The 20,042-nt window shown below is 41.5% G+C and overlaps 1 protein-coding gene across 1 annotated transcript in view; it reads left to right on the top strand.

Annotated features, from left to right (window-relative positions):
* Positions 1 to 3,460: 3,460 nt before the first annotated feature.
* The window catches only part of LOC144525395 (beta-galactoside alpha-2,6-sialyltransferase 2-like), a 47,353-nt gene continuing 30,771 nt past the window's right edge, over positions 3,461 to 20,042 (top strand). The window contains exon 1 of the mRNA XM_078262175.1: positions 3,461 to 3,667. The gene's annotated coding sequence lies outside the window, so the exon portion shown is untranslated. The remainder of the gene's footprint in view (positions 3,668 to 20,042) is intronic.

Genomic DNA, 20,042 nt, shown 5'->3' on the forward strand with positions numbered 1-20,042 from the left:
ACTTAAAAATGCTAAATTTAAGCTACTGCCATCAGCTGATTAGCATACAGACTTGAAAAACAGAGAATCAGCTAGCCTGGCTCTGTCCATGGGAAACAAATTACTCCTACAGTACAAGCAGCTCCGAAGCTCACAATATGACACATTATATCTAATTTATATTTAATCAATACAAAAACGACAATTGTGGTTTTTCAGGGGGTTATGTGCCAGACTATTTGGGTGTAGTGACCTCGAGTCTCTTCTGGTTGCCTGGCAACCTCACTGTTACACATGGAGCTGTTTAAAGTTGTTTTTCATTTATGTGTATGAACATTGATGTAAAAACCTATTTTCCATTCTGATCAGTTGTAGAACACCATGAAATACTTTTTTCATCTAAAAATCAGTTTCCTTATCCACCTTGAAACTACTGTAAATGCTCCGGTCAGTTGGCTGAAAACATTGCAGCAAAGCTTTTAACAAGACCAAAGGGACCATATTACCAAACGTCTTGCCTCCCATCTTTGGCTTCCTGTCAGAGTTGACGGTAAGATCTTGATATTTGTTTATAAAGGACCATATAGTTTCAAAAACAGCATTCTGTCCTTATATCATCCTACCAGACACCTGACGTCCTCTGAGACTCTGTTACATGTGTGGTGACAAAGGTTTCAGTTTCATCAGTAACTGCACCAAAATTCTCATTATGAAAATGTTGGTGGGTCACTTTCTCATAGACTTCTATAGAAACCGACCTCCGCAACCGCACGTGTCGCCCCCTGCTGGAATTCAGATAAAATGCAGGTTTAAGGCACTTCCGCATTTGCAGCACTTCGCTGAACCGGATGCTTTGTCCATTAATATTTACAGTCAATGGAAAAAACATTAAACACGCTATTACTTATTATTTTTAAAGACTTTAGAGTGTTGTGTGAGTGATTCTTTAAAAAATTTCAGATTCATAATTTGTTCTTTTTGTTCATCACTATCCTGCAAAGTATTTGGTCAAAGGTTGCCTCCGGGTCACAAGATGAGTCGGAAGTCCGTGTGGATGGGTGAGGGAGACGCAGTACCAAGTCATTAACAACCAATGTGTTGTGAAGGCCAAAGTAAGTAATGCAATAACGTCTTTAATCAACCTAACCTTAACTGTATGATATCATTGTGATACTCAAGGTGTAGCCAAGTGACTAGCCAAGTTTTTTTTTTCATTTCAAAGACCGAACAAGACAGAGTTTTCCCTCGTAGATCCTGGTTGAGCTTTGCCAACCACAAGCGCCTCCTTTCCTCTGATAACTTCTGGCATTCCTCTCCCTGGTTTTTAATAACTTTTGGAAGTCGATAATGTTCCAAATGTTTTGGTATTGGTACAACCTAAAACATGGCAATAATTAACCATTTTCCTTGACGCCGTTCGGGATCTACTTCAGTGCCTGTGCTTTGTTGTGATGCGGAGTAGAGCTGAAGATCTTTGCCCGAACCCGACGGGACCCGACGGGTTCGATCGGATTCGGTCTTAATTTCTATTATTTTACACGGGCTCGGGCTGGGCTCGGGCTTGTGCTTCGGGTTGCATGGTAAATGAGCGGTCAGGTGATGCGTTCCGATTAGCGTGAAAATGGATCCTGAGGAGGTGAAACGGAGGCTGGTCTCTGGAGGACTTAATTTCTTTGTTCCAACTTCCAAGTGGCCTATAGCCTCCGTTAGTCATGAATAAATTATGTTAAAAAATGTATAAATGACTCATTTTTTACGAAAGACAAAGGAGCTGTGTGCGTGCAGCACAGTCTCTTTTTTCTTTCTCTCCCTTTTCCGCCGAGTGATGCGTGTGTCCGCTCGCGGTGTGAAGCGCGTGTCTGCGCTATTCTCCGACACTCTAATCACTGCTGATAGCCGGCCTTTTGTACAGTCGGGCTGTAAACGGGTTCAGGCTTTTAAAAAGCTGTCAATCAAAATGTACTTATCAGGCTCGGGCCTTTTCGGGCTGTACTTTTAAGGCCCGATTACAGCTCTAATACAGAGTACCTCCAACATGGCGACTTCGGGTCTGATGATGCGTCTGATGATGCGTCTGATGATGCGTCTGATGACACGTCGTGAAAACCCTCTATAGATCAAGGTTAACTTGACTTCTTTCTTTCCTTAAATTTTGGGAAATTTGCTTATTCGCTTTCTTGCATAGAGTAATGCTGCGTTCCAGGCAACCCATAACTCGTGTTTTCACAACCTTCTGCCCGTGAAAGTGCCCTGGAACGGCAGTCAAACCCGTAACTTACTACTCGTACCAGATCGTTGTACTCCCAGTTACAGTTTTTGACGTCACACACATAAACAACAATGGCAACCCCTCTTGATGCTGTACAGACATCGGTGATTAACAGTGAGAAATAGAAATAAATATACATAAATAGGCAACATAAAGTAATTCCGCACATTGTAAAACAATACACATACGATTGTGTACTACTAGCTACAGGTTATGTTTATTAAATGAAGCCCAAAATATGTCGCCGACTAGAAATCGCTAGTATCAGCTAGTGCTAGCTAACGTCAACGTTAGGTAGCCACTAGCTAACGCTAGCTAGCTAGTGGAACACCACTAGCCTGGAACACTACCAAGTCATGAGTCGTGACTTACGGGCTAAAAATTGTGTCTGGAACGCAGCATTCGCCGCGCAGAGCAAAGAGGCAAAGCGCAGGGCAGGAACGTTCTGGAATTGGTTGCACCTTAAAGGTCAGCGGCAACAAGGTCAAAGTTGAAATAATTTGAACGAGCGCAGCGCACGGCGGCTGTTCTGAGCGGTGTGCCACGCCAAGGGTAGCGCCAAGTCGGGCTGCACCACTCTCCTATAGGAAAACAATGGAACGACCAGCGCAGAGTAGTTTTACCGCAGATCATGTATAGGCGGTTTAGAAGATTGAAACCATTGTCATATTTGTTTGGTAAATATAAGGCTACAGCTAGCAGCCTATTACCTTAGCGTAAAGAATGTAAACAAGGGGAACCGCTAGCCTGGCTTTGTAAACGTACAAAAAACGAAATGTAAAAGCAACATTTTTTTGTTTTATGGGGGGTTATGTGCTGCACTATTTCTTGGCTGGGAGCAGTTACCGTGCAACCAGCAGAGACACCAGGAAGTTACTACTCCCTAGTCCCGACCAAGGCAACCTAAGCTAAGCTAAGCTAACCGACTGCTGGCTGTAGACTTATATAGCATATCTTTTCATCTAACTTTTGGCGATAGGTAGGCCTAAGTAATAAGTGTTTTCCCAAAATGACCTGCTGGGATGTTATTTGTTTGATAATATGCTTTCCGTCCTCTTTCCATTTCCTGCCTGCTGCAGGGAAGGTATCAAATTCAATATCAATATCCCTTTACTCGCTCCCTTCATTCCTCCCTTTCCTTCCCTTCGGCCCAACAAGCCACGAAATCAGCCCGCGCTGACTCCGCCCCCCAATCTCAGTGGATGTGGATGCGAGAAAAAGGCCAGCAACAGAGTGACAGACATCGTAGTCCCGCTGCTCCGCTCAGCGTACTAGTGGATATCTTCTCTGTATACGGCGAGCAAAGGGGAGCCAAAACGAGCCGCATGCTTGCTGTGCAACAAGGCGAACAGGAGCAAAATGGACCACCGGACAGAAGCACCAGTACCAGCATCCAGCGAGGACCGATACGGTTTTTAGGTAAGGCTTTGTTCGCTTTCTGCAGCATTTCCATACAGATCTGCATTTGCTGCTTCAGTGCGCTTTGTGCAGGGCACGGAGCAGCACAGGGGGAGGATGTGCATGCACGATGTTTGCTTAAAACGATTGAATATTTAGTATTAGATCAAACCTAGGAGAAAATCCTTTGTCTACGTTACTTTACCCGGATCACGGTGGTCATAACAGGAGGCTCATTTAACAGCAGCTCATATAGTCTCCGCGCGGCTCTTTAAGGTCCACACTAACAATTGGTGTAATAAACATTAGGAGCATAATTGTCACATGCAGCAGCGTTCAATGTGCATCAGTTAATGACGCTCATCTGTATGGTGCCTTTGTGTCCTATTTAACAAAATCGGCGTTCTCCACACTGAAGAGTTCATTCGCATCTCACAGTGAAGGTAGGCCTGCATGCTGTTCTTCAACTTGAGGAGAAGATGCAGAGGTTTATTGTTCCCTTGGCACTCGGTTTTTGCAAAACAGCCGAGACTCCATTCAAAACAGGAAACCCAGGCCAAGAAAAGAGCTCCAGGCTGAAAGGCATGATGGCACCATAATGTGTCCTTTTCAACCCACTGATTCCACATGGATATTTGAAGAGGAAACTTAGGTATGCACGGGTCTGTGCCACTCTTTTGTCATGATGTAAATAACCTGCTCTTTTGGTCAAAAAGTTAATTTTAGGAACTGTGTTGAAATGTGTTTATTTCACATCAGTACACTTTCATATCCACAGCTGCATCGCTTCTCATCTGTAGCAGGCTTTTGTTTGGAGCAGTTTTATTAGTGACAAACCAGATAACATCTCAGCTTTCAGAATAAGTGTTTTAAATGCAAAGGTGTCCCCTCTTCCCTACTCACCTTCACATCATATGATTGAAGGCAGTGAAATCATTTAAACGCAGAGGAAAACATACAAGTGTCAACTGGGCAATTAAGTGTTTTCTATTTGTGTGTGTGGGGGGTTTGTGTTGCCTTTCAAGTGTGAGTTGTTTGATATCCGCAACAGGAAAGTGGAATTTGGGCAACTTGCGCTGTCGAGGCTTATCTCAATGTTACCAAAACGCATGTTCACATCACTTTCAACAGCAGCGGTGGAGGCGGTCACAAGTAGACGGAAACAATTATTGCAAAATGAACACACATTCACACTTCACTGTAGTCAACAGGAATAGAAGACACCAGCCTGTCCTTTTTGTAGTTTCTTATGTGCAGCAAAAACAGCACAGGGACATTGCGTCAGAAAAGTGTCAATTTGTTTGCGTGTGCAGCTTCTGAATAATTATATGCACTCTGTTTTTCAAAGCTTTTGAGGGGTTGCGACAAGGACAAAAAAAATTTAACCACCAGAGTACAGCTGAAAAGACACACATTATATAAAACTAAAGCTGAATTATTTATCTTTTTTTTTTTTTTTGCCAGGACATTTTCTTTCATAGTAAGTGAACTATAGATGTTGCTACCCACTCTCACTTACGATGCATTATTAATGTGCTAATGGCTACCTGATAAATGCACATACCCACCACCAGTGTGTGAAAGAGTTGTGAGTCTCAGAACATCTGCATTATTGCTTTTATGTAATTACCACTACACACTTGCTCGCACCTCCTTGTCTCTGCAGCTGGATATTTATTGTCTCAAACGGGGCGGCCTCCTTCTGCGTGTGCTGACAGAGTGCAGGTGTGTACTGTAGGGAAGCAGCTTTCTTTTGTATGCACTAACAATATACCACTTTTATCCTACAATGGCGAACCACTACACACCAGACATGCAGCCATAAGACTTGCTCCACTAAAGAGTTACTGGCATTTTGCTCAGCTGTAGAGCTGCAAAGATTAATCGATTAGTTGTGAACTATTAAATTAATCAGCAACTATTTTGATAATTGATTATCGGTTTGAATCATTTTTTTTTTTTTAAAGAAAGTAAAAGAATTCTGATTCCAGCTTCTTAGATGTAAACATTTTATAGTTTCTTGACTCCTATGACAGAAAACTGAATATCTTTGAGTTGTGGACAAAACAAGACATGTAAGGATGACTTCTTGGGCTTTGGGAAATCAACGTATTCTTATCATTTTCTGACATTTTATAGACCAAACAACTAATCAATTAATCGAGAAAATAATCAACAATGAAAATAATTGTTAGTTGCAGCCCTACTCGGCAGGTTGATATTTTCAAGCTTCCTTAATTTATTTTGACGTTCAAGGTCTTTGACAGGCATATCCATGTGAACACTAAACAGGCTATGCTGTCCAGACAAAAATGGCTGCGAGATTAGAAGGTAACACCCATTTTCCCCAAAGAAATTACTATGCACATAATGTACAAAAGAAAGGACTGTATCCCCTACAGCCCATACTGAGATGAGATAGTTAATTCGTCCGTTCACGGACAACCTTTCAGATTTATTGTGGAATAGATGTACACAGCTGTGAATTCGAACATGCAGCTGCACCCAGCTGAGAAGACTTAAACAAGAATAAATTAAAGCAAAGGTCAGTGTACAATAACTATATGAAAATGGTGATAATCTTCATTGTAAACCACCACATCAATCAAATCAAAAACGATTTTATTTATTTTTTTTAAGCCACAAAAAAGCAATGCGAAAGCGCTGCTGTTCTAAAAATACCAACTGATGGAATGCATAATTGCTGTCAGGGATGACCCAGTAACAGAGGTAACTAGTTAGTCAAAGAGTGACTGCTCTGATTAGCATCGCACCAGAGGAAGTCTGAGAGGGGTGGCGATTTGAGAGAGAGAGAGAGAATTCCCAGTGGAAGTATTAACTGAATTATTTGGTTCACATTAGTTAAATCGATACTGAACAAAGCAAAACATTATGGAATAAGCACACATTTTCTGATAATGTGTTAGTGTTTAGAGGTTGAGTGTGTGAGCAGCGCAGTGAAGCATCTTTTTAATATGGCACCACTGCAGCTTTAAGGCTGCTCAGAACAGTCTCATTGATTTAACCATAAGATGATATTGCCAAGTCATAAGAATGAGGCTAGATGCTGTCAACTTAAAATTAGAAGGTTTTACATGGTTTTTATTTTTAAATCAATTAATATTGGGGGGTTAAATATGTTTAAACCTGCAATTACTGTTTTTTTGTTGTTGTTTTTTTGGGGCTACCTGGGGTCACAGACATAAGCTTTGAACACTATGACCTATCACCACTTTAAGTTGATCTAGTGAACATGTTAGCAAACCGTTATGTAAAATGTAAATAGACTTTTTATGTAGCGCTTTTCTAGTCTTAACGACTACTCAAAGTGCTTTTACATAGTACAGGAACCATTCACCATTCACACACATTCAGACACTGTCCCGATACAGATTCTGATACCTGAACTTGCGTATCGGCCGATACAGAGTACTGATCCGATACCAGTGTGTCATATATTTTATTATGTTTTAACAACTGTATACTACTATCCCTGTATGGATGCGATATGATTTCTATATCTTTGTTGTCAGTCTGGCTCAGGTTAAACTCTTTGTGAAACATGAACAAACATAAACAATGAACGCCCCAGAACTTTATTATTATCCAGTTTGACAGTCAGTTATAACGGAAAAAGAACATAAATAAACTACTTTTAATGTAGATTTTCTTTAGGGCTTTCTTACGTGGTATCGGATTGGTGCATGAACTCCAGTACTTCCCGATACCAGCATTTTAGGCAGTATTGGAGCTGATACCGATACTGGTATCGGAAGGTGCTCATCAGATAAACACTCACACACATTTACGCTCAGATGGCGCATCACAGCCACAGCCACCCATCTATTTACATCTAATTTATTTACACATCCAGCAGTTACAGCACACTGTTATCAATATTACCTCTCTTATAGCTCTGTTTTTAGTCAGTAGCAACTACTGAGGGACATTTGTCTCTTTAGCCATTTAAAAAAAAAAAGAAAAAAAAAGATGATTTCCTCATCTTACTGTATATCAAAATTCTGTGCTCAGTATCTCACAGATGGTCATGAAATGGCAAGGCCAAACATTTAGGTCAACACTGTAGCTTATTTTTAGTTACTCTCGAAATTCTCGTATTTTTTTACTGTCTGCCAAAGCTAGAGTTTCATTTTGATCTGTTCCAGGCTGTATATGTGGAGACTGTACAGAGGAGTGGAATGATTGCATGGGCAGGGCACTCTGGGAAGGTGAAGGTGTAATTTCAGATGTGCGCTAACCGACCAGAGTTGCAGTTATCTGAGCTTAGCCTTCAAAGGCAAGAGCGCTGGAGTCATCAAGACCAGCTGTGCCCCTCTCTCCTGGCTGAGTGTGTGAGCGCTCAGAGGACAGGACTCTCCATGAGAAACACATGGATGTCCAGGGTTATTAGATGTCTTCACAATATTGTAAACTTCCTGAGAGGAGTTGTTTAGGCACTCATTTCTGTGTGTTTTATGAATGGTCCTCTACTCCTTATGTTGAGTCTTCTTAAACAGCGACATGGGAAGGTTTGTGCAGCTTATTGTGGCGTAGATTTCATAGTTGCTTTATAAATCTCTGATAGGCCGTAATCTCAGTCTGTGTTTAGAAGTAAGTGTCCAGAGTTCAGGCAGATTATAGAGAGGTTAAGCTGTCTGAAAATGGCTGTGGAGCTGTAGATTAGTGGGCTTGTTCTTTGGGCAGTCAAACATGATTTTCTCCACAAATGTAAAAGCCAGTATGTAAGGCCCCTATATGAACAAATCCTGACCGCATCTGTTTTTTTTGTTGTTTTTTTTGTTTGTTGAAGCATTAGCATATGTGTTAACCTGTAAGATCTGCTCTTAAATTGGGTCAGGACCAGAGAAATGTTGTTTTGGTTTTAGCTCTTGGAGTAATAGCAGCTTCCTAAGCCACATTTCTTAACTCTGATGAATCTATTCCTAGTTCAGACACAAATGGAGTGAGGGTCACTGTGTTAGAGGGTGACTAGTCATACAATCTGACGGCACAAGCATTATGTCCTCTCAGTCTCAACAAGAAGGGGAACAGACAGTGAAATGAGCTTTAAGTGGACTTTCTCTACTTTCTCACATCAAACGCCCGCCCGCAGTGCTCCCAGCTGTATTTATGGGCCATAATGTGAGGTGTAGAGCTGCATTTCCTTCATAGGACCTTGCTGTTGGCAGGCTGTATTGGAGAGGGCTCTGTGCACCGTGAAAGCCTGTCATCAAGAACCACTGCCCTGTGTGATTTATCAGAATAGGATGTGCTTAGAAGGTCAGTATGATTCAGCTCTTCCCGTCCTCGTGTTTTCGTCAGATGACTCTTTTTTTTGTTAAGTGGAGGTTACTCTATGAGGTGCTTTGAGTACAGCCCTGTTAGATTCAAACTTTTAAGTCTTCCTCCTGTTTCGACATTGAATAGCCAGTGGATGTCTGGTGGCTGATGACTTTTTCTTGTCCGATACTCACTTGGAATGAGTCAGGGGCTTGTTTTCTCTCAAGGGCTGTGTTAGTAGTGCTGATTTTAAATGAAATGCATCCTCTGCTCTGGTAATTACAAGGGGCATGAACACTTAACATGGTGCTCTGATAGAAAGAGAGGGGCTAATTGGTATTGCGGAGACTGTGTGTGTTTTAATGTGTCCAGGTGGATGTCTGCACTGCTCTTTTCAGAATTAAGGCTCATTGTGTGCACATAGATGCTCTCCGCATTGTGGATCCGTTGTGAGTTTACTACATAAGATGGACTGTGAAGGGTATGTGAGGGACTTCCTCCTCGCACCTTTTGGCCATTATTGGGTATAGTCACTTCTTTAGACTAAGATTGAGTGTCTAAGCACACCTTCGCAAAAATAGACATTTTTGCTCTGCTGATATAATCTGTGCTGTGGTTGAAGGAGGATAGCAGGGGACAGGACAGAGCAAATCTGCCTCAGCGGGATCAGTCTTTAATGGAGTTAGTACTTTCTTCACTGACCTTGCTGGACCTGTTATTACAACAGCATGAAGCCATCCCTCATGATTCTGCTAGCACATAGAGAGAACCAGGATGAAAGATGTCTTCTTTTTCTTTTGATCATTTCACAAAATCAAGACTGATTTGATGTGTTCCTGTTTTTGTGTGCATGTACCACATAGAGGCATATAAAACATATATTTTCTCCTTTACCGTGGAGACAGTGCAGCCAGTTGTATACTCTTGAAACTGCCACAAAACTATCTAACATCAGATACACATAACCAAATAAATATTTGCTTTAAGGAGCAAACTTTAAGCTGCATTAACATTAAATGTTTTTAAGCTGTTTTCTCATATGAACTCCAGTTGTCAAACGAATCAGGTCCGGTCATTGTCCCTAGTTGTCCTTTCTGATATGTAGCACACAACAGCAGATTGTCCATGTCTATATACTCCTTTCTTTGAAAAATACTTGTGTAGGGGATTATAGAAAAATTGGTTTCTAGACTCCCAATACTGATGTAGGTATTAGCCTTGAAATGTCAGTATTGGCTGAACAGTCAGTGGTGTTGGGAAGCTGCGGTTGACTTCAATCATTTTGTTTAGGGCTGCAACTTTCTTATTTTCATGATCAATTAATCTGCTGATTCTTTTCTTGATCAATTGAGTAACTGTTTGGTCTATAAAATGTCAGAAAATAGTGAGTTCTTTAAGCCCAATTTTGCATATTCAAACAGCTTGTTTTGTCTGATCATGTCCAAACCCCACAGGTATTTAATTTGGTGTTATAGAAGACACTGAAACATTTTGAGAAGTTGCAACCAATTAATATTTGGCATGTTTTTAAAAAAGAGTTAATGATCATTCTATTTATAATTTTTCGTCACTTGTTTTAGCTCAAATTTTGCTTATTCTTTTTTGTGGAAAGTTGGATCATACAGACAGATGTTACAGATGTGTGCATCTGTGTGGCTTGTTAAAGCTCAGTTTGATAATTTAGTAATTAACTGACTATCTACATCGTATTGCCTTGTTACAATGAACAAGCAACAAGGAATGACTAATAGTGTTTTTATTCATTCTTGAAAGCAGTGCTTATCATACTGGTGGAGAGTAACACTCACGTTGGCCTCCTGCATTACATTCAAGTCCCTGCAAGTTGATTTGTGGTCAGGCAAAACTAGACATGCCTGGCTTTTCTTTTTTTCAACAAGTTTTTAAGTGACCTGCTCTGTGCCACCTTTTAGCCTCCTTACTTATGAGGAGAAGGAGCGGAAATGTAACCTATGCTTCAATGTATTTGTGGCTAGATTTAATTTGTGCCGTAGCGGAAATCTTTTCTCAATGCACTTTACCACCACTATTAAGCAGTCCTCTTGGCTTTTAAGCTTGACACACAAGAATCTTCGGAGGCAGTAACTTCTGTTCATGAAAAAACTTTACTAAAAAAGTAAAGACAAAGTTACAAGATTCTTCTCTATTGTATGGTCAAAAAACTGTGTAGCTCCGTGGGCTGCTTAACCTAGTCTGCCTAGGGGGCGGTGATGTCATCACCTGTATACTTAAAGGAGCATTACAAAGTGTTTTAAAGGAAAACTACTAAAACTTTACAAGTATTAATATGGCTCTTACATTTCCAGCCCCTAATTGCTTATGGCATAACAATTATCAAATATTATACATATACATGAGAGCCATATAACATTCTACAGAATATCAGTTCTACTGTTATACGTACATCATACTACACAATATAAAACTATATACGTAAACTGTTAACATTCTCAAACTGTTCACATTGCATGTTTCAGCAGACACAGTTTGTTTATAGGTCTGTCCAGTATGTTAGTCTTAGTCTGCACACTGACTCGTCTCACTGTACCACTGGAATCTGGTAATGTCTTTATCACTCGACCCATACTCCAGGAGTTGCAAAGGGTGGATTCATCCATTATCGGTACAATATCTCCTGGTGCGAAGTTCCTCTGTGGTGTGAGACACTTTTGTCTCTCCTGAAGGAGTGGCAAATATTCTCTTGTCCATCTAGTCCAAAAGCGATTGGCTATGTACTGTATCTGTCTCCATCGACGGCGTGCATACTGATTGTCTTTGTCAAAGACTCCTGGTGGGATATTGGGTCGTGTTCTCATAAGCAACAGGTGATTAGGTGTTAAGGCTTCGACATCATTAGTGTTGTCTGATGAGTGGGTTATCGGCCTGCTATTGATGATGGCCTCAACTTCGCACATGACGGTTTGGAGTCCTTCATCATCTAGATTCTGTTGCCGTAACACAGAGTTCAATACTTTCCTTACAGTGCGGATTTGCCTTTCCCATACGCCTTCTTGATGTGAGGCTGCCGGGGTGTTGAAAATCCACTTAATACCCTTTTCTGTCATGGTGTTCTGTATTTCTGATTTCTTCCGTGTAGTCTTGTTTCTGACTTATCCGTACTCTTTTTCTGCTTCAACTAGCTCTTCAGGTGACAACGGATGTTGCTGGAATGTTGATTTGAACTTCTTCATGTTCTGTGCAATGAGTTTGTTCTGGTTTTCAGGACTGTTCTCAGACTGACTGTTGTTTCAAGCTCCTTTCTCTTATTTTTCAGTAGCATTCATGTCTCTTTTAGTCTGAGAAACCATGCAACAGCCCTTTTTAGTCGTTGCCATGTCGAGTAGTAAGCAGTAAGATTGTTGATTGCGTCATAGTTCTCTTGTGTGCCGGTCATGATCACTCGAGCACATGTTTTGATTTCTGGGTCTTCTTCTGTGGTCAAACATTTTTTATCCAGTTGTTTTGGCCACTCACTTTCAGGTTCCAGCAAGAAATCTGGACCATGTATCCAGACTTTGTTCTGCAGGAACTTCCTCACTTTGACTCCTCGAGAGCCCTGATCTGCTGGATTTAGCTCTGAGTTCACATTGCAGCGCCACTGGGTAGGATGAGAATGATCCCTTATTGTAGTGACTCTGTTTGCTACAAAGGTTTTGAAGCGAGCACTTTCATTTGAAGGATGTCTGAGCACCGTAGTGCTATCAGTCCAGAAGACGGATTCCTGCAATGGAATCTTAAGCTCCTGTCTCAACATTCTGTCCATTTTTACTGCCACGACTGCTGCCGTCAGTTCCAGTCTTGGTATTGTGACGTGTTTTAAGGGAGTCACTCTTGATTTTCCGATGAGGAGGGAACATTGTTTCTTGTTTTCATGGCTGGTAAGCAATATGTAGGAAGCAGTAGCATATCCATCCTCACTAGCATCAGCAAAATGATGCAACTGTGCTGATTGTTCGGATCCGAACTCTTCTGTTTTGATACATCTGGGTATGCTGAACTCTGCCAAACTTTCCAAATCTGCTAACCATTCATGCCATCTTTTTGCATGTTCACCTTCAATCTCCTCGTCCCAACCATGTTTCTCTTTGCACAGGTCGCGCAAGATGAGTTTTGCTGGCAATATGAGTGGTGCTAAGAAGCTGAGGGGTTCAAAGACAGAACTCACTGTGGACAGGATGCCACGTCTGGTGACAGGCTTGTTTTGCATGTTTATCTGGAAGCGGAACTCATCAGTTTCTGTGCACCATTGCACACCAAGTGCACGCTCCATTGGGAGGGTATTGTGGCTGATGTCCAGATCTTTAACTTCAGGTACTCTTTCGTTGTCGGGAATAGACACCAAGACCCTCTTACTGTTACTCACCCACTTGGTGAGACGGAAACCTCCCCTGGCACATAAGGCTGTGAGTTCTTGCACCAGGCTGATTGCTTTCTCACTTGTTGCCACTGCTTTAAGGCAATCCTCAACATAAAAGTGTCTTAGCAACTGGGTGAAGACGTAGCACTGAAGAGGTGTACATTCATCCTGAACACTTCTGCGTCACGGTTAAGGTCACCAGTTGGCCACCACAGAAACCACAGTAGATCTGCATCTTCCTTCGGGATCCTCACCTGGTAAAACATAGACTCCACATCCGCCATCAGCGCGACTGGATGCTCTCTGAACCTCAATAGGACACCAATGAGGTTGTTAGTGAGGTCTGGTCCTTGGAGTAACTGTTCATTTAGTGAGACACCCTGGTACGTAGCCGTGCAATCAAAGACCACTCTCATTTTCTTCTTCTTGGGGTGATACACCCCGTGGTGGGGGATGTACCACACACGCCCGTCATTGCGGCTGAGCTGCTCGGCTGGTATCTTCTCAGCGTAGCCTTTGTCAGTGATGTCTCTCATGAATTTTATGTAGTCTTTATGGAAGTCTGGGTTTCTCTTTAGCTTCTTCTTGAGATTGTCAGCCCGCTGCTGAGCCATGCAGCGATTATTTGGCATCTTGGTGTTCTCATTTCTCAGGGGTAACCTCAGACTATAATGTCCATCAACTAACTTCGTCGAACTTGAAACCAAGTGCATAAACTTACGATCATCCTGGGACATTTCTTCCTTCTCTTCACAGCTTCGTTCTGGGAAATCTGTGTTGTACTGTTTCACTAACAGTTCTTCTATTTCACTCACTTGAATGCGATTAGCTGCACAGCTTACCACTGTCTGTTCTGCTCTTCGTCCGGTCTTCCTGAGATTTTTCTCTTTTGTCTCCTTTTCTTTACCTTTGGTGGTTTGCGAACCTTCTATAACATCTCCAAAAAGAGGGTCCAAAGCTACTTTGGCTTGCCGATCAATGAAGTCGACTAGGTGAGAAAACCTTGCTCGTCCTCTTCCTGCCTCACAGACCTCAAATGCAGTTGTTCTCCACCTCTCTCTTATCCTATAGGGAAGCTTTGAAATAACAACATGCATATTAGTAGGGTTATCCATTTCTTCCATGAATTCAATATCATTCATCGTATTCTTACAACCAATCGGGAAAAGAGCATAGGCGCTCATTGCTTTACCATCTTCTGGTTTAATCTGAGGCCATTTCAAAGCTTTATCCATGTAAGCATTTGCTATCTTCAACTCATCACCATATTGCCTCTGGAGTAACTTTCTGGCCTCCTGGTAGCCTCTGTCAGTTGACATATGCTCACAGCTACGAACAAGCTCCTGCGGCTCCCCACTGGTATACTGCTCCAAGTAGTACAACTTGTCCTGATAACTGTCAGTTTTGTTATCCACGGCATGATCAAAGGCCCTGATGAAGGATTTGTAAGTGAGAGGGTCTCCTTTAAAAACTGGAATGTTTTTAGAAGGGAGATAGGACCTCGTCTGTTGCTTTAAAAGCATCTCAGTAATAGCATTTTGCTTCTGCATGACTTCAAACAGTCCTCCTTCAGTGCTCGTTACCTGTGTGTGTCTATTGCCACAAGGTTCACTTTGTTGTGCGTCTGGTGAAGACTGTGCCAACAAGCCAGGGACATATGATTCTTGTCCTGCTGCAGCAGCATTTGAGGTCAGCAAAGCGCCATCACTCTTTTCTTTAGGTCTACTTTGTGGGCGCATCCATGGTACATCATTATGAGTACTTCCTTTTAACACTCTCATATTCCTTAAACACCTTGGGCTTTGCGTTAGACTCTGCAATAGCTGTATCAAGTTCAAGCTGTTCCATTTTAGCCTTCAGCTGCAGCTTTTCAATCTCCAGCGCTTGCTTCTTTTTTAAAGCTGCTGAACGCGCCAACAAGGCAGCATGCTCTGCTTCTTCTTTCCTTCGTGCTGAGGACCCAGTTGTTGATGATGAAGTAACTGAAGTTTTCTTTTTACTATGTCGACTGCTTTTAGCAACTTGAGATATGCTGTCTTCTGCCTGGATGTCATCCTGACAAATCTTGCCTTCTGGGTTCTCGCTTGCAGTTTTAACTTCACTAGCCTTACTTCTATCTGTTGACCTTTTCCGCATTACAGCACACCGGTTTTCAGTGTTTTTCAACAAAGTCTTTCACAGGTGCTGTTCTTGGTTCATACCAGTTATGCTGATCAGCTTGTCCTTCGTCTTCATCCATTAATGCAACGACCACAGCATTGATATCTTCAAACTCACAATATGCTTTGTGAAAACTATTGTGAAGCATCTCTTCCACTACGTCCACATTTGAACCATCAAGCTTCAAATTTTCGATGTGTTTCATCATGCCTGTAAGCGGAGATAATTTACCTCTTCTGGATCCAATAAGCCTTCTTATTTTATCATCCATTGCTTGTTGTGTGGGCTTTGGCGCCCTCTTTTGGTCAGACTCTTCCATGACCACAGCACAAACCACTCGACTCAGATTTAGCTCAAAACAGCGCGTCCTACAAAGAAAAACCAATGTCCAACTGTGTTTTCACAAGCACATCACGTTTCACAAACGGCTGATATCCAAAATCCGTCCCAATGAAATGCATCCACATCTGCGCTGCGCAGCTCCGACATGATACGACAAGCACGTGCTTAACAAGTTAAGGCAGACTGACCGACTCCAGTGCGTTAGCTTTCCTTGTGTTAGCTTACTTAGCAGTTGAAATCGTGTTGCAAAGCATCCATAGACTTACTTTCTTCCGCTATGAGGGCTTGCGTTAATTCCTCATCCATCCAGAAACGGCTTTATCCACATTAGTTTGTCTTCTTTCCATCGAGAACTGAGTTTTTTGACTCGCATGTAGCGGCAATCTTTTGTCAATGCACTTTACCACCACTATTAAGCAGTCCTCTTGGCTTTTAAGCTTGACACACAAGAATCTTCGGAGGCAGTAACTTCTGTTCATGAAAAAACTTTACTAAAAAAGTAAAGACAAAGTTACAAGATTCTTCTCTATTGTATGGTCAAAAAAACTGTGTAGCTCTGTGGGCTGCTTAACCTAGTTTGCCTAGGGGGCGGTGATGTCATCACCTGTATACTTAAAGGAGCATTACAAAGTGTTTTAAAGGAAAACTACTAAAACTTTACAAGTATCAATATGTCTCTTACATGTGCTATACTTTAGGTTTCAAAGCTGCTCTGTACTAAGCTGTGCTTCTTTATGCGTGCGTTCAGCCATGCAATTGCATGCTCTAGTGTATGTGATTGGCAGGCAGTAGGATGGCTGGAATGAGCTGTATCTCCTGCAGTGTGTTCTCGGCTCCACATGCTAGGTGCCAGTGGTGAAGAGCTGGTTGATCTATTGCTGGCAGTCACATTACCATGACATTTCCAAGACTGGCAGGCAGAGCCATAATACAGTAGTGACACGCGTTTCCTCATGTGGACAGAGATGCAGTAGGAAATGCAATATTAATTTGGTTCTTTGCGTGGGTAAGGCAAAAAATGTCTGCGTTTAGAGCAAACACACATGGACACAAACAGTTGAGTGGTATCTGCATGCACAGCACCACAGTTAAATGTAGGCCACAGAAAAAGGCAGATGTGGGGGAAGGAAAGAAGGTGAGCAGTGGAAGTAGCATTGAAGGAAGGAGGAAGCCTTTCATTATGTCATTATGCTGGAGCAGCGGCAGGATTAGGGTTTGGCAGGATATATAGGGAGAGTTTAACCCTTGAAATTTGAGCTTTTGTCTTGGAAGTAAAAAGTAGTAATTCTTCCATCCATCAGTCCTGTCTTGTTCTCTCTCTCCTCTGGCCTTGAAACTGTGCTACAGGATTAACATCAATAGCAGATTTGAAACTAAATGTTTTACACAACAAGATGGCGCTTTTAGCTTATTTATATATAAAGGTTTCAAAGCAGCGCTGTACTATATATACTTACACTTACTTAGGTAGCCCAGCCATTCAGTCTACAGCCTATTCTTAACAGCTGCACTGACGGTTTCAGGATGTGATGAAGTGCAGCGGACCCTTCGGAGAGCTCGGACACTGGCAGTTTAATTACACAGGGTAAAGTCTGATGTCCTACTTGGTAATAACCTCATTGCCTCCTGAGGCTAAAGCGGGGTGGGCCTGTAGCAGGGGGTTCAGAGAGAGAGAGAGAGAGAGAGAGAGAGAGACTCGGTTCATTTAGTCTGTGCATATGCCTATGCCTTCTTTGTAACTCAATTTTCTCACTTCAGTTCAACTTTAAATGGCTTCTAATGTCCCTGTTTCAGTCCACCTTTACTGTGTTTGCAGTGTCTAATTTTTCTTGTCTAATCTGCAACCACAAAAAAATGTCATCTCTGCATGACATGAGAAAGCACAGACATGTGTGTGAGCGGTACAATGAAATATTATGCCTTGTATTGGCTGAGTTTGGACAGTTCGTATTACCGCAGTCCCTAAAAATGGTACAAGATCAATACCTTTTTAAGTGCCTCTCCGTTAATGACGGATTTGTGAAAAATTATTTCTAGGATTAAATTGCAGACGGCATTTTTTTATTTATTTTTTTATCGGATGCAGCCCAAAAGTCTTGAGGCATATAGAATTTTGACATGCTGTAAAGTCAAACTTAAGCATGTAAGAAGGGTGTTGATCACATGGTTAATTTATATAACTGTGATCTCAGTCGCATACATACATAGCCGTTGAAATAGTGAGATTAAACACTTCTTAGCTGCTTCACAAGTTTACACCTTGACGTTTTTGACTTTGGTTTAAATTCCAATTTCTTCTGTGCATACAACAGCTGTACAGGCTCCCTGTTCTAATGATAATTTAAACTCTGTTCAGCAAAAATGTGCTCATTTAAAGTGGAATTTGTAAAATTTCAGGAGTGGAGCATGATCTCTGCAACGCAGATGTTCATGTTCATTGCGTGCAATTGGGCAGATGGTACTGTCCTCCATTTTAAACTGGATTCTGATAACTGCGTGATTCAGACAGAATGTCTTCATTGTATCTTCACTTCTTTACGCTTCGCTTCAGGCAACTAAAACACGACTAGGTTTAGGCAACATGTTAAGACAGGTGGAGTTAAGAATTCAGTGTACCCGTACAATGTGCTTATACCTGCTCCACGTGGCTACAGTCGAAGGTGGGGTGAAAAGCCTGCCGTTGTAGCCTCCTCCTGACTGTATCACACTGCCTCCTTGAAACAGAAGTATAGCTGTTAGCAGCTAAGCTGTTAGCTCCAACTATGTAAAAGCAATGCGTGGAAACAGTATTTGGGAAATTAACTAATTTGTTATGTACATGTGCCACATGATCATGAAGTACACAGTAGAATTACGGCCTCAAGTATTTCACTAGGAATGTGTGCCTGCATTGATTTGATTGACCAACGCAGTGCATTGCTGCTCCACTCAAGCTCATAAATAACTGTGCCCCAGTTATAAAGGTTCATACACCCAGCCGGTTTCTAAATGTGTCTCCCTCATGTAATACCTTAATGGAAAATCTGTTTTTCTCACTTTTAATACATGAAGCACGTATTGTATTTTTTTTCATGTTCTATTCACCTAATCCTGGGAGACTTGGCCTGGACAAGTTCGCAAATTAATTCAGAAATCTAAAATATCTCTTGACCATACAGTTCATACTTCTCTCTGCCTGTCCACAAATGCTTAGTGGACCTTGTCCTCTTGCCTTTTTTTTTTAACCACACAGTGATTTATTAGTGTGTACCTCATTGAACTGCTGTGAGGTGAATATTAAAGTAAAACAGCTTTATTTTTAGATGGAGAACAACTTCACTCTGTGGGTTCAATATTTCATGAGCAACAAGCCCTTTGGTTATTGTTTTATTTGAGAGAACGTGCACACTTTCATCCTATTGCTGTGCAGTGTGCAAAATAGAGGCCAGCATGTTCTCTTGCAGAACTGAATACCTCAGTCATCCCCTACCTCCTTTGTTAGACTCTTACTGTTGCCTCTATGTAATTTCAAGTGTTAAACACCACAGATTATTTTTTTATTACACTAATCAGTGTAATCTACCCACTCATTGTGAATTAACATACTGTATTTCTTTGCTTAAATGCAGGCATTGAGAACATGTTCCTGTGAGCCAACCTCACAGCATGGCCTTTGTATTTTCTGTAAAGTTTGTGTGGTCCTTATTTACCTATGTCACAGTCAGAACCTCTACTGCCTACAGAAACTGTTCATTTATTCGAGATTTTTTGATTCAAGCATTCATAACATCTTCACTCTGGTAGTGTACTGAACAATTTTCAGAGTGGCTGTATTCCCTCAAGGGCTGATAGTAACCTCTGGCGATGCCTGAACTGTAGACAATATTACAGCAGGCAGCAGCAGGGCATGCTGGGACACAAGGAATGTGGTTACATAATTTATTTTATCTATATAGTCTCTATATTTTACTCTTCTGGTTCTATTGTGGCTTTAGCAGCATTTGGCTGCCTTGAAGAGATGCAGTCATATTATAATCGACTATTTTTATTTCAAGCAGTGTTCATTTTTGGCAGTCTGTTGACAAACAATAGTCCACAATGATGGATTTTTGTTAGTTTTTGTCAGTGACATTTTTTATTCACATATTTTAAATGTTTGTCTCCTAAGCATTTTTAGACACACAGTGTTCATGTCACTCACAACAGACTGACTCAAATCTAGTCATCATTTCCAAACTCTGACAGTTTGATCAGAACTGG

The sequence above is a fragment of the Sander vitreus genome, chromosome 11 (assembly GCF_031162955.1).
Source record: "Sander vitreus isolate 19-12246 chromosome 11, sanVit1, whole genome shotgun sequence".
Classification (NCBI taxonomy): Eukaryota; Metazoa; Chordata; class Actinopteri; order Perciformes; family Percidae; genus Sander; species Sander vitreus.